Raw genomic sequence first — 11,818 nt, forward strand, 5'->3', positions numbered from 1 at the left:
GACAGGGTGGTAGAAGCGAGGAGGTAAGTTCTTACCTTGGAGCTTAATAATAGATTGTCTGGCTCCCTCCACCATACAGCCTCATGGTCTCTCTTCTCCTCTCTTCCTCCTCCTGCTCGGCATGCTGGGGGCTGCAGTCCTCTCAAGGAATCATCCTGGGGCCTGCTGGTATCCTAGACTACATGTCCCATAATGCTCTGTTTCTAGTTTCCCAGCCATTGGCTATGAATGTAGCCAATAGGAGCATGCATTGGCAGATGAACTCTCTGCTCGAGGAGGAGAAGGAGGGGTGGAAATCCCCCGCAGGCTCTGCCTGTGTCTCTACACAGAGTCTGTCAATTTCGGCGCCTCTGCCCTGTACTGATGGGAGGTCAGCGTAAGCACAGCCGACTCACTAGTTTTTCGAGGGGGGGGGCAATTGACCCGTTGCCACCCCCCTTGGATCCGCCCCTGACCCGGACAGGCCTCTCTCACTGACCTGGCAGCCGGAGAATCATTCAAACATTTGTAGGATAAAGTCCCTGCCACAGACCCTCCTGAATGAACTTGTACTTGAGGAAAAGTCTCTGCCACAGACCTTCCTTGGTGAACGTCAGGGAGACACCTCTGCCACAGGCCCTCTCTGATTATAGTTATGGAGACAATCATCCTTATATGAATTACGCCTGGATCTCCTTCTTTACGTCGCCCAGGTACCGACTGACAGGTGATCAATCCTTCAGTGTCCGACTACCTTGATCCCCGGTGGTTTGTCGAAATCCTATTGTACCGCCAGCCTCTCAATGGCGCTCCTCAGACAGACTCCCCACCGAACAGCAATACAGCTTAGGATCCTCAAAGGTGGGAACCAAGTCACTCACTGGGTCCCCATCGCTGCTCAAATGCTGCGGGCCAACATGGCCCTGTAACCAGGAACACCGCATGGCACGCAAGCCCCGGCCAGGTAGGCCATAATGCTGAGGCTCCGTGATGTGGCCACGCTAAAGGTGGGTGCCACACATGGCGAAGAAGACGACAAACTAATGGCGTCTGCCCCATAAATACCCTCCCCCAGCATGCACAGTGAGGCTAAACTCTCCTGATTGGCTATTGGGAAAGAGCACCTAAACCTTGACTCCACTGCTGCCACCTACTGCACAGGGGTTGGAAGAACACCCCAGCACAACAGAATGAGCCCACAGCACAGCCAAGCTGAGACAGAGACCCTGTTTTGAACATAACAAATTTGGATCAGAGTTTAACTACACTCTGATCTCCCTCTAAATTTAAATAGCACCGGTACCTAAAGTAACCAGGCACCACACACCCAAAATTACAAACAGATTCTACTTAACAACAAACCTACAGTCCCTGTCTTGTTTGCATCACCTGTATACTGCTGTTCAGAGTATATAGGGCCTGGGAGCCCCACGCCTTTCCTTTTTTTAATATGGGTGCGGGGTTCGCCTTAATATCCATACAAGACCAAAGGGGCTGGTAATGGCCTGGGGGGGCATGCCATTTTTCTCAATGATTTTCATCCATATTGCCGGGACCAGACATTACATTAAAGACGCAAGCAGTTTTAAATTACTTTTTTTCCTATAGAAATGTCATTTTGTGCAGGGACAGTTCTAAACACGGGAAACACGTGTCACTTCACAGGCAAACTATAGACACCCAGCAGGTACGATATTTAAAGGAATATTTCACTTTATTTTTCACTTTAAGCATCATTAAAATCACTACTCCCGAAAAAACTTCAGTTTTTAAAACTTTTTTTTGCATTGATACATGTTCCCTGGGGCAGGACCCAGGTCCCCAAACTCTTTTTAGGACAATAACTTGCATATTAGCCTTTAAAATTAGCACTTTTGATTTTGAATGTTCGAGTCCCATAGACTTCAATTAGGTTCTAAAGTTCGCACGAACATTCGGTCCGTTCGAAGGTTTTGATGCGAACCGAACGGGGGGGTGTTTGACTCATCCCTAATCTCATTCCATCAATTTACACTATGCTTCTAGGTCAGTGATGGCGAACCTTGGCACCCCAAATGTTTTGGAACTACATTTTCCATGATGGTCATGCACACTGCAGTGTAGTGGAGCATCATGGGAAACGTAGTTCCAAAACATCTGGGGTGCCAAGGTTCGCCATCACTGTTCTAGGTCATTAGGAAGGAGAGATGAGCGAATGCACATTTGCTGACCTCCCTCCTTGGTATATGGCAGCACCCGCCATGACCGGGACATGCGGGGAGGGGGGCAACACAGAAAGCCAGCAAGTGTTAAGGTGAATCAATGCACACACATTAACGCACGTTGCATTAGGGTAGTCCATTTAATATGAGAGGGCTGCCAATGCACCACAGTAGATGATAAACTGTGAATGCCCTAGAGCAGTGGTCTCCAAACTGCGGCCCGAGGGCCGGATGCGGCCCTTTGCTTGCCTTTATCCGGCCCTTGGAGCACTATCCCTCCCACTGAAACAAGACACTATTCTGCCATCTAAAACTGACAATGGAGCACCATTTCTCCCACTGACACCACTAATGGGGCACTCATCCTCCCTATAATAACAGCAATTGGGCACTATTCCTCCCCCTAATACCAGATGTTTACTCCCACTGATGCCAGGAAATTTTTCACTCCCGCTGGCCAAAGTCCGGCCCTCCAAGAGTCTGAAGGACAATAAACCGGCCCTTTGATTAAAATGTTTGGAGACCCCTGCCCTAGAGTACATATATCTCCAAAACACGTTTCACTGGAAGATGCCCCCTCATCTGTATTCGTGACAATGATAACATTTATGGTTTCTGCCAATGGTGACAAAGACAAAGACATTAATAAAAACCTGCTAGGGGTTTTAACTCTTACATTGTCCAATATTAATAGACATATTAAAGTGTATCTAAACTCAAAACTAACAATTAAATATATTGCAGATTACTAGTCTTTGGTGTGGTGGCTGCATTTATTTTTTTTGGCTTAAAGGAAGTGTAAAGGCAGAAGTTTTTTTTATCTTAATGCATTCAAACCTCCTAATCAATCGTCTCGTACTACTTACCACATCCAGGTCGAAGGCAGCATTGGCAGCTTCCCCACTGCTTCTTCTCCTTGGCCGCTTCGGCGGCTTCCCCACTGCTTCTCCTTCTCTGTGGCTTTTCCTGCTTCCCAGCTGCTTCTCCTCCTTGGCGGGTTCCCAGCTACTTCTTCTCAACAGCTTCCCGGGTGGCTTCGGCTACCCCAATGCTTCTCCTACCGGCCAATCAGGTCGCTTCTCCTCTTAAAACCCGATTGGACAGGAGGAGAAGCAGGAAGACAATAGCAAATATTAAGTGGGTGGGCTCAGGGTGCAGTGCTCTGCACCCCTAGCCCACCCATTTTTAAGCCAAATAGAACCTCAGGCTCTAATCACGTGCTTCTAAAAAAACAAAAACAAAACCCTCATAGAATTCCATGCGTCTGGCGCCCTGCATGGAGATTAGGGGCCAGGTGTATGGAAATTAGGGGGGGCGGCACTCCTGTGCCCCTGTATGAGCGGCCGCCACGGGTGGCTAAGTTTTTCCTCCACTGTATCTATGGAAGGAGCTATGGTTGTCACCCTAGACTGCTCTACTGATATGGATTAACACATGTCTGTAACTCTCCATGTCCAAACACGGGGAGGTCAATTGGTCGTTTACAGAAGATATTCTTTGGTGCAGCTCACAGGAAGTGATATGGGCATGGCATTTTCTGGAAAGACCAATAGGTATTCTCTGTATTTGCTGTAAATTATTACTATTATTATTATACATGATTTATATGGCGCCAACAGTTTATGCAGCGCTTTACAATGTATAAGGAGCAGTGGCGGTTTGTCCATAGAGGGCGCTGGAGCGACGCCCCCTCTGGCTCTCACCGCCACTGAGTCTAATAACATAGATTCATGCATTGCATGAATCTATGTTATTATCGCCGCTGCCGCTGTTCTATTCAGATGGTCGGCGCTCATGTCCGGCCATCTGAATAACGGCAGCTTTTTGGCTGTACGGAAGTGCCTATCAGAGCCAACGGCTCTGATAGGCTTTTCCGAGTACAGCCCTCAGGTCCCGGAAGCTTATACAAGGAACGCACTAGGGATGCGCTCCTTGTATAAGACTGACAGGCGTCACAGCCAATCAGGTTCACCGGTTCTGGTAACCTGGTTGGCTGAAGCATCATCGAGGGCGGGAGAAGACATCGGGGGATGGTGGAAGCAGGATGGCTGACCCCAAAAAGGTAAGTGCCAGGCTGAAATGGGGAGGGGGCGTTTTACAGGACACAGTGGCAGAATTTAACAGGGCACAGTGGCGAGTACAATTGATGGGCACAGTGGCGAGTACAATTGATGGGCACAGTGGCGAGTACAATTGATGGGCACAGTGGTGACAACAATTGATGGGCACAGTGGTGACAACAATTCATGGGCACAATGGTGACAACAATTGATGGGCACAGTGGTAAAAACAATTGATGGGCACAATGGTGACAACAATTGATGGGCACAGTGGTGACAACAATGGATGGGCACAGTGGTGACAACAATTGATGGGTACAATGGTGACAACAATTGATGGGCACAGTGGTAACGTTTGATGGCATGGCACAGTGGCTGCGTTTGGCATGGCACAGTGGTGACAACAATTGATGGGCACAGTGGTGACAATTAATGGGCACAGTGGTGACAATTGATAGCACAGTGGCTGCGTGTAATGGCATGGCACAGTGGTGACAGTTGATTGGCACAGCGGCTGCATTTGATGGCATGGCACAGTGGCGACAATTGATGGCACAGTGGCGACAATTGATGGCATGGCACAGTGGCTGCAATTGATGGGCACAGTAGCTGTGTTTGATGGGCACAGTGACTGCAATTGATGGGCACAGTAGCTGTGTATGATGGGCACTGTGAGGCTGCAATTGTTTTTTTTTTGTTTGTTTGTTTGCGCCCCCCCAAAAATTTGGAGCACCAGCCGCCACTGATAGGAAGGACAACACAATTACAGTACAGTTCAATACAAAAGGTATGGGGGGGGGGGGGGGGTATGATACAAAAATTTTCTTAGCTTGAAAAAAAAAAAAAAAAACGAATGTAGCCAGCACATTTAAGGACTATAACCTGCAATATATCACATTTTTGTTTTTGGGTTGAGTTATCCTTTAAGTGCAAAACTAGTTGGGATTCTTTTTGTGTTCTGGTTTGTTACTGCACCTTAAAACAGAGGCTTGTCTGCACTTGAATGAAAAACCCATCAATTGCAACCACTGTGCCCATGAAATGCAGTCACTGGGCTAGATTCAGATAGAATGGTCTATCTATGTGCCGTATACGTATACGTCTCAGATACGTTACGCCGCCGTAAATTTGGGCTCAAGTTCCGTATTCAGAAAGAACTTGTGCCCTTAGTTACGGCGGCGTAACGTATGTCGTCCAGCGTAAGCCCGCCTAATTCAAATGTGTTTGATGTGGGCGTGTTTTATTCAAATTCACTGTGACCCCACGTATTTGACGTATTTCACGAACGGCGCATGCGCCGTCCATGGAATATCCCAGTGTGCATTGCTCCAAAGTACCCTGCAAGTACGTATTGGTTTCGACGTGAACGTAAATGACATCCAGCCCTATTCGCGAACGACTTACGCAAACAACGTAAAATTTTCAAAACTCGGCGCAGGAACAACGTCCATACTTAATATTAGCTACGCCTCATATAGCAGGGGTAACTTTACGCCGGAAAAAGCCTGACGTAAACGACGTAAAAAAATGTGCCGGCCGGACGTACGTTTCTGAATCGGCGTAAATACCTAATTAGCATATTCCTTGCGTAACTATACGGAAGCGCCACCTAGCGGCCAGCGTAAATATGCAGCCTATGGTATGATGGTGTAAGACACTTACGCCGGTCGGATCTTAGGGAAATCTATGCGTAACTGATTCTCTGAATCAGTCGCATAGATACGACGGCCCACACTGGAGATACGTCGTCGTATCTCCTATCTGAATCTAGCTCACTGTGCCCATCAAAATCCACCACTGTGTCCATCAAACGCCGCCACTGTGCCCATCAATTACAGCCACTGCACATCAAATGCCACCACTGTGCCCATCAAACGTAGCCACTGTGCGAAACGCAGCCACTGTGCCATCAAACGCTGCCACTGTGCCATCAAACGCTGCCACTGTGCCATCAAATGCTGCCACTGTGCCATCAAATGCTCCCAATTATGCCTATTAAATGCAGCCACTGTTCCCATCAAATGCTTCCACTGTGCCATCAAACGCAGCCACTGTGCCATCAAACGCAGCCACTGTGCCATCAAATGCTGCCACTGTGCCATCAAATGCTGCCACTGTGCCCATCGAATGCTGCCACTGTAATCCGCTCACCATCTGCCCGACACTTACCATGTCTCAGCGGGCCAGATAGTGACGACAAGTGGTGTGCTCCATGGCATAGGTCTTCATGCTATGCATGAATCTATCCATTGGTCATATAGGGGGTGGTACCTGTGCGCCCTTATGAACGCACCGCCACTGCTTCCTAAACTGCACAGTTGTAAAGGCTTCTCTTCTGAATTGAAATTGCTTACTCTGAATTGACTGCACACTGTGAGCTTCTCGCAAAGTGTATTAGAAGCTGAAGATAGTCAGAAAGTCAGATAGAGCCCAATTATGTCCCAGCTAATGGATGTCCAGCATCTTTTAGCCCTTTCCTTAAATTTTTAGGATGTTAATTGGTCACAATTAACATATCTACAGTATATGTTCCTATAGTATAGCAAATGTTCACATTTTAAGCGTAGTTCCACGTTAAAGCTTTGTATACCTGTACAGAACAAATAGTGGGGTTATTCTCTCCTCTAATTAAGTACAATTAGGCCATTGTCACCCTCAAAAATAAATGGCACCTTGTGTTGTTGTACCGTACATCAACACTCTACAATTTGCACCCACAAATGTGAATGCGCCCCAAACATTATCCTTATTATCCTTATTTATGGGAACAGTGGCATAGTGGTCAGCACTACTTGCAGTGCTGGTGTCCCCAGTTTGAACTTTGGACAGGTGTGTGGGTTTACACCCACACTCCAAACATCTGTGGGTGGGTTATTGACCCTAGAATGTTTGTGCATGCATGTGAGATAGGGACTTTAGATTGTAAGCTCCATTGAGGGCAGGGAATTATACGAACGTACAGTAGGTAAAGTGCTGCATAAATTGTCAGCACTACATAAATACCTGCAAAAAATTATAGATATTCTTTTCCTTCATTCAGGCCTCAGTTAGAATGCTGAGCATTATATTGTTACCATCTCCTTGTTCAGACCTGCAACCTTGGCTTTCCAGCACTGACTTCCCTGCATTCAGTCACATAGCATCTCCCAGTTTGGAAAGAACTGTGCGTTAATTGAATCTCTTGGTGGCACAGAGCCTTTATTGGAGGTGGGTACTGTTGGCATGTATACCAAGAGGCTGGCATTTAAGCTTTAAAGATTTTACATCCCAACAACAGGGTCAATGTTTTCTTGTTCAAGAATTTTATTGAGTTTTCAAGATACCGACCTCACATTGACAGTAGCATTAAAGGCACTCTGTATACAATCGTTAAGATGCACCGGTCACATTAGTCAATGACATAATCCTGAGGATAGTTAAAGCGGGAGTTCACCCATAGATTTTTTTTTACCCGTAGATTGATGCTCATTTTGTCTAAGGGAATCGGCTAGTTGTTTTAAAATCCGAGCAGTACTTACCGTTGTAGAGAGCGATCTTCTCCGCCGCTTCCGGGTATGGGTCTTCGGGAGTGGGCGTTCCTTCTTGATTGACAGTCTTCCGACAGGCTTCCGACGGTCGCATCCATCGCGTCACGAGTAGCCGAAAGAAGCCGAATGTCGGTGCGGCTCTATGCGGCGCCTGTGCACCGACGTTCGGCTACTTTCGGAAAATCGTGACGCGATGGATGCGACCGGTTGCCAAATTTTGTCGAATTTCGAAATCTTGTCTTGTTCAAGGGCTTCCATCTTAGCATGGCTCAGGCCTCGTACACACGACCGAGTTTCTCGGCAAAAAACAGCAAGAAACTTGCTGGGAGAAATTTTTTTGCCGAGGAAACCGGTCGTGTGTACATTTTCGTCGAGGAAACTGTCGAGAAACTCGATGAGCCAAAAAGAGAGCATGTTCTCTATTTCCTTGACGGGAATGGAGAAAATTGGCTTGTCGAGTTCCTCGACAGCCTAACAAGGAACTCGACGAGGAAAACGATGTGTTTCGCCCGTCGAGTTTCTCGGTCGTGTGTACGAGGCTTCAAGGTGCGGTTCATTCTGTGTTTCTCTAAGGAAGGTGATTTCCATGCTTTAGCTATTGTTTGCTTTGCGGCAGTCAGAAGTTGGATCACAAGTTGAAATTGTTCTCAAATTGAGAAGGGCAGTTGACGGTTCTGGTGACAAGGATATTTTGAGCACCTCATATGCTATTTTAAAGATTGCCTTCCAGAAGACCAGGCAAGTTCACTAGATATGCATATGTGTGCCGGGTTCTGAGCAAATGCGGAAGCAAAGAGCGAATTTAGCTATCCTGGACAGGACTAGGTACAAATGAGTCAGAACCTTGTAATTAGCTTCCACTGCAAATAAGTTTAGGGAGAATGCCTTAGTTGTTGCCCATATTTCAGACCATTCCGCTGTGTCAAAAGTGCGACTGTTCCTATTTGCAACAGGGTCAATGTTTTAAGCTATTCAAACTCTAATGCCGCGTACAAACGATTGGACATTCCGTCAACAAAACCGTGGATTTTTTTCCCGACAGATGTTGTCTCAAACTTGTCTTACACACGGTCACACAAATGTTGTTGGAAATTCCGATCGCCAAGAAGGCGGTCACCTACAACATGTACGATGGCACTATTAAAGCGAAGTTCAATACCAGCCGTGTTAGTAGAAGTTTGGTGAGAGACGATTTGCGCTTTTCAGCCTCATGCTTTTCAGTCCGTTACAGCGTGACGAATGTGCTGTCTCCATTACGAACGCTAGTTTTACCAGACGGATCGCTTCCGTCTCGTACTTGAATCAGACCATGCATGGAATTTTGTGCGTCAATAGGAATTTACGAGAACGGATTTTGTTGTCGGAAAATTTGAGAACCAGTTTTTTGTTGTCGGAAATTTCGACAGCAAATGTCTGATGGAGACTACACACGGTCGGAATTTACGACAACAAGCTCCGATCGAACAATTGTTGTCGGAGATTCTGAGCGTATGTACGAGGCATTACAATTGTTATCTGCCTTAATGACCATTATTTTCAGCAATGAGAGACAACATGAGCAGAAAAAACAGTTGCATGGCTGAAAATAATGATCTTTATAGTAAATAGCACACAAGCTATGGTTGGCATAAAGTCTGTATATGAGAAAACAGGCAAGTAGTAACTGTCTGGATGAGTGGAACATGGAGTACTTAAAGGATTACAATAAAATGCCAGGTGACAACAGGTGATGCCTTTAGCGCTGCATGTGGAGACATCTGTGCCATTTTAAGAGCAGCTTTAAGTGTTACTGCGTGTCCTAAAAGACAATGGAAATCTAGCTGAAAGACAGATCAAATGCATTACCCACACACACCCTCCACACAAGTATGTTTTACTAAATGGATCATAAAGCAGAATGATTATTTATCTCTTTCCTATAGTACAAGAGGAAATGGCTTGTATTATACTAAATCCTTGGTAACATAAAGGTATCCATTTAAACATAGTCACGTCAAAGAGAACTAGTTTTTTATTTATTTATAGGGGGTATGTGGGTTGAATTCATCATTGGCTTCCCCATTGGAGTATCCAGCTCCTATTCCTGTAATTGCAATATAAAATACATATGGGGTTCAACAAGGATGGTGAGAAATCATGACAGGTGAATGGAGATGGGATCTCAGGTACATAGATATTGCCACTAAAATCCCCGAAGGGTGGGGAATTTAACTTCAAAATGAATACATAACTGATAATAGGTGAGCTGACCCTTGAATAAGAAGATAAAGTTAATGTGCGCCAATTCATAACACAGTGATGGACCAGTTCATATTTTAATGAGCCATGCAGTTTGATCTATGAGGCCTCGTACACACGACCAAGAATCTCGTCGTAAATGAAACGTCGTTTTTCTCGACGAGGTTCTTGTCAGACTTTTCGAGAATCTTGTCATACTTTCTTTACGTACACACTGTCAAGACAAAATCTCGTTGTTCTCAAAGGCGGTGACGTACAACACGTACAACGGCACTATAAAGGGAAGTTCGATTCCACTGGCACAACCCTTGGGGCTGCTTTTGCTAATCTCATGTTACTGCGTGTTAAGTAAAAGTTTGGTGAGAGACGATTCGCGCTTTTCAGTCTGTTACAGCGTGACGAATGTGCTATCTCCATTACGAACGCTACTTTTACCGAAGGTGCGCTCCCGACTCATACTTTATTCTGAGCATGCGTGGGTTTCTAAGCATACACACGAACGTGTTTCTCGTCGTAAACCAGCCAGTTTACGACGAGAAACACGACAAGGAAATTGAGACTCCCGACGAGAAAAAAGACAACATGTTCTCTTTTTTTCTCGTCAAGATCCACAACAGTTTTCTCGATGAAAAACATACACACGGCCGTTTTTCTTGGCAAAAAAGCTCTGCCAGCATTTTTCTTGATGGATTTTGCCGAGGAAAACGGTCGTGTGTAAGAGGCCTAAGCCGGCAAACACTCACCAGATCCCATGAGCAAGCATGAGCTTTTGCTAAAAGGGATAAAAAAAATCACCACAAAGAGTGGGCACGGTCTTGATTCAAGAGGTCAGTGGGGAAGAGCACCTCATGGCCTAAAACTGATGTTCGCTGAGTGAAGCCTCACAGTGGTGAAGCAGGAGTGCCTAAAAAAAGGGCTTTGGACTCTGTGTGGTACTTTCTACTGGCCGGCCGGGAGATTCTGCTTGGTGTCAGACCTTGTCTCCTTCACCTGGATGAGACAAAACAAGGAAGAAAATGCCAAAGTTGTTTCATCTTTCTCCAGGAATACAGTTTTGTTTTGTGGCAGGGCTTGGAAGGCAGCATCAAAATGCTGATGCCCTCTCTAGTGTATTGTTGGGTATCTCATGGTGTCTCCACCACCTTCGAGTTGGGGAGCCATGTATGGTCTGTTAAGAATGGGTCCTTGTCTGGGCACTCTGTTATTTGAATTATTATTCCAGCAGATCATAGCGGGGAGATAATGTACCTGTGGAAGAGGTTTTTATTCAGAAACTCCAGAGAGCATGTGTAGGTTAGTAGGAGTTGTAAGAGTAAAACAGGTGTTGGAGAAGAATTTTTCTGCTGTTGAGTTGCTGAGCACTTCTGTCTCATTCTATGCAGTATTGTTCTGTCACCAGGACCACACTGGAGCCACAGTGCTAGTCAAATAGTATCATTTTAAACCCACTTCTTATTCCTCAGATAAGTAACCACTGAGGTTGTTATGCCGCGTACACACGATAATTTTTCTGCATGAAAAAACTTTGTTTTTCAAAAATGTCATTTAAAATGATCGTGTGTGGGCTTCACATCATTTTTCAGGTTCTGAAAAACGACAAAAAAAAAAATTCGAACATGCTGCATTTTTTAACATCGTTTTAAACAATGTTGTTTTTTGGGTTGTAAAAAATTATTGTGTGTGGGCTAAAACGACGAAAAAAACCCGTGCATGCTCAGAAGCAAGTTATGAGACGGGAGAGCTCGTTCTGGTAAAACTACCGTTCATAATGGAGTAAGCACATTCATCACGCTGTAACAGACAAAAAAGCGTG

This window comes from Rana temporaria, chromosome 12, assembly GCF_905171775.1.
Source record: "Rana temporaria chromosome 12, aRanTem1.1, whole genome shotgun sequence".
In the NCBI taxonomy this organism is placed as follows: Eukaryota; Metazoa; Chordata; class Amphibia; order Anura; family Ranidae; genus Rana; species Rana temporaria.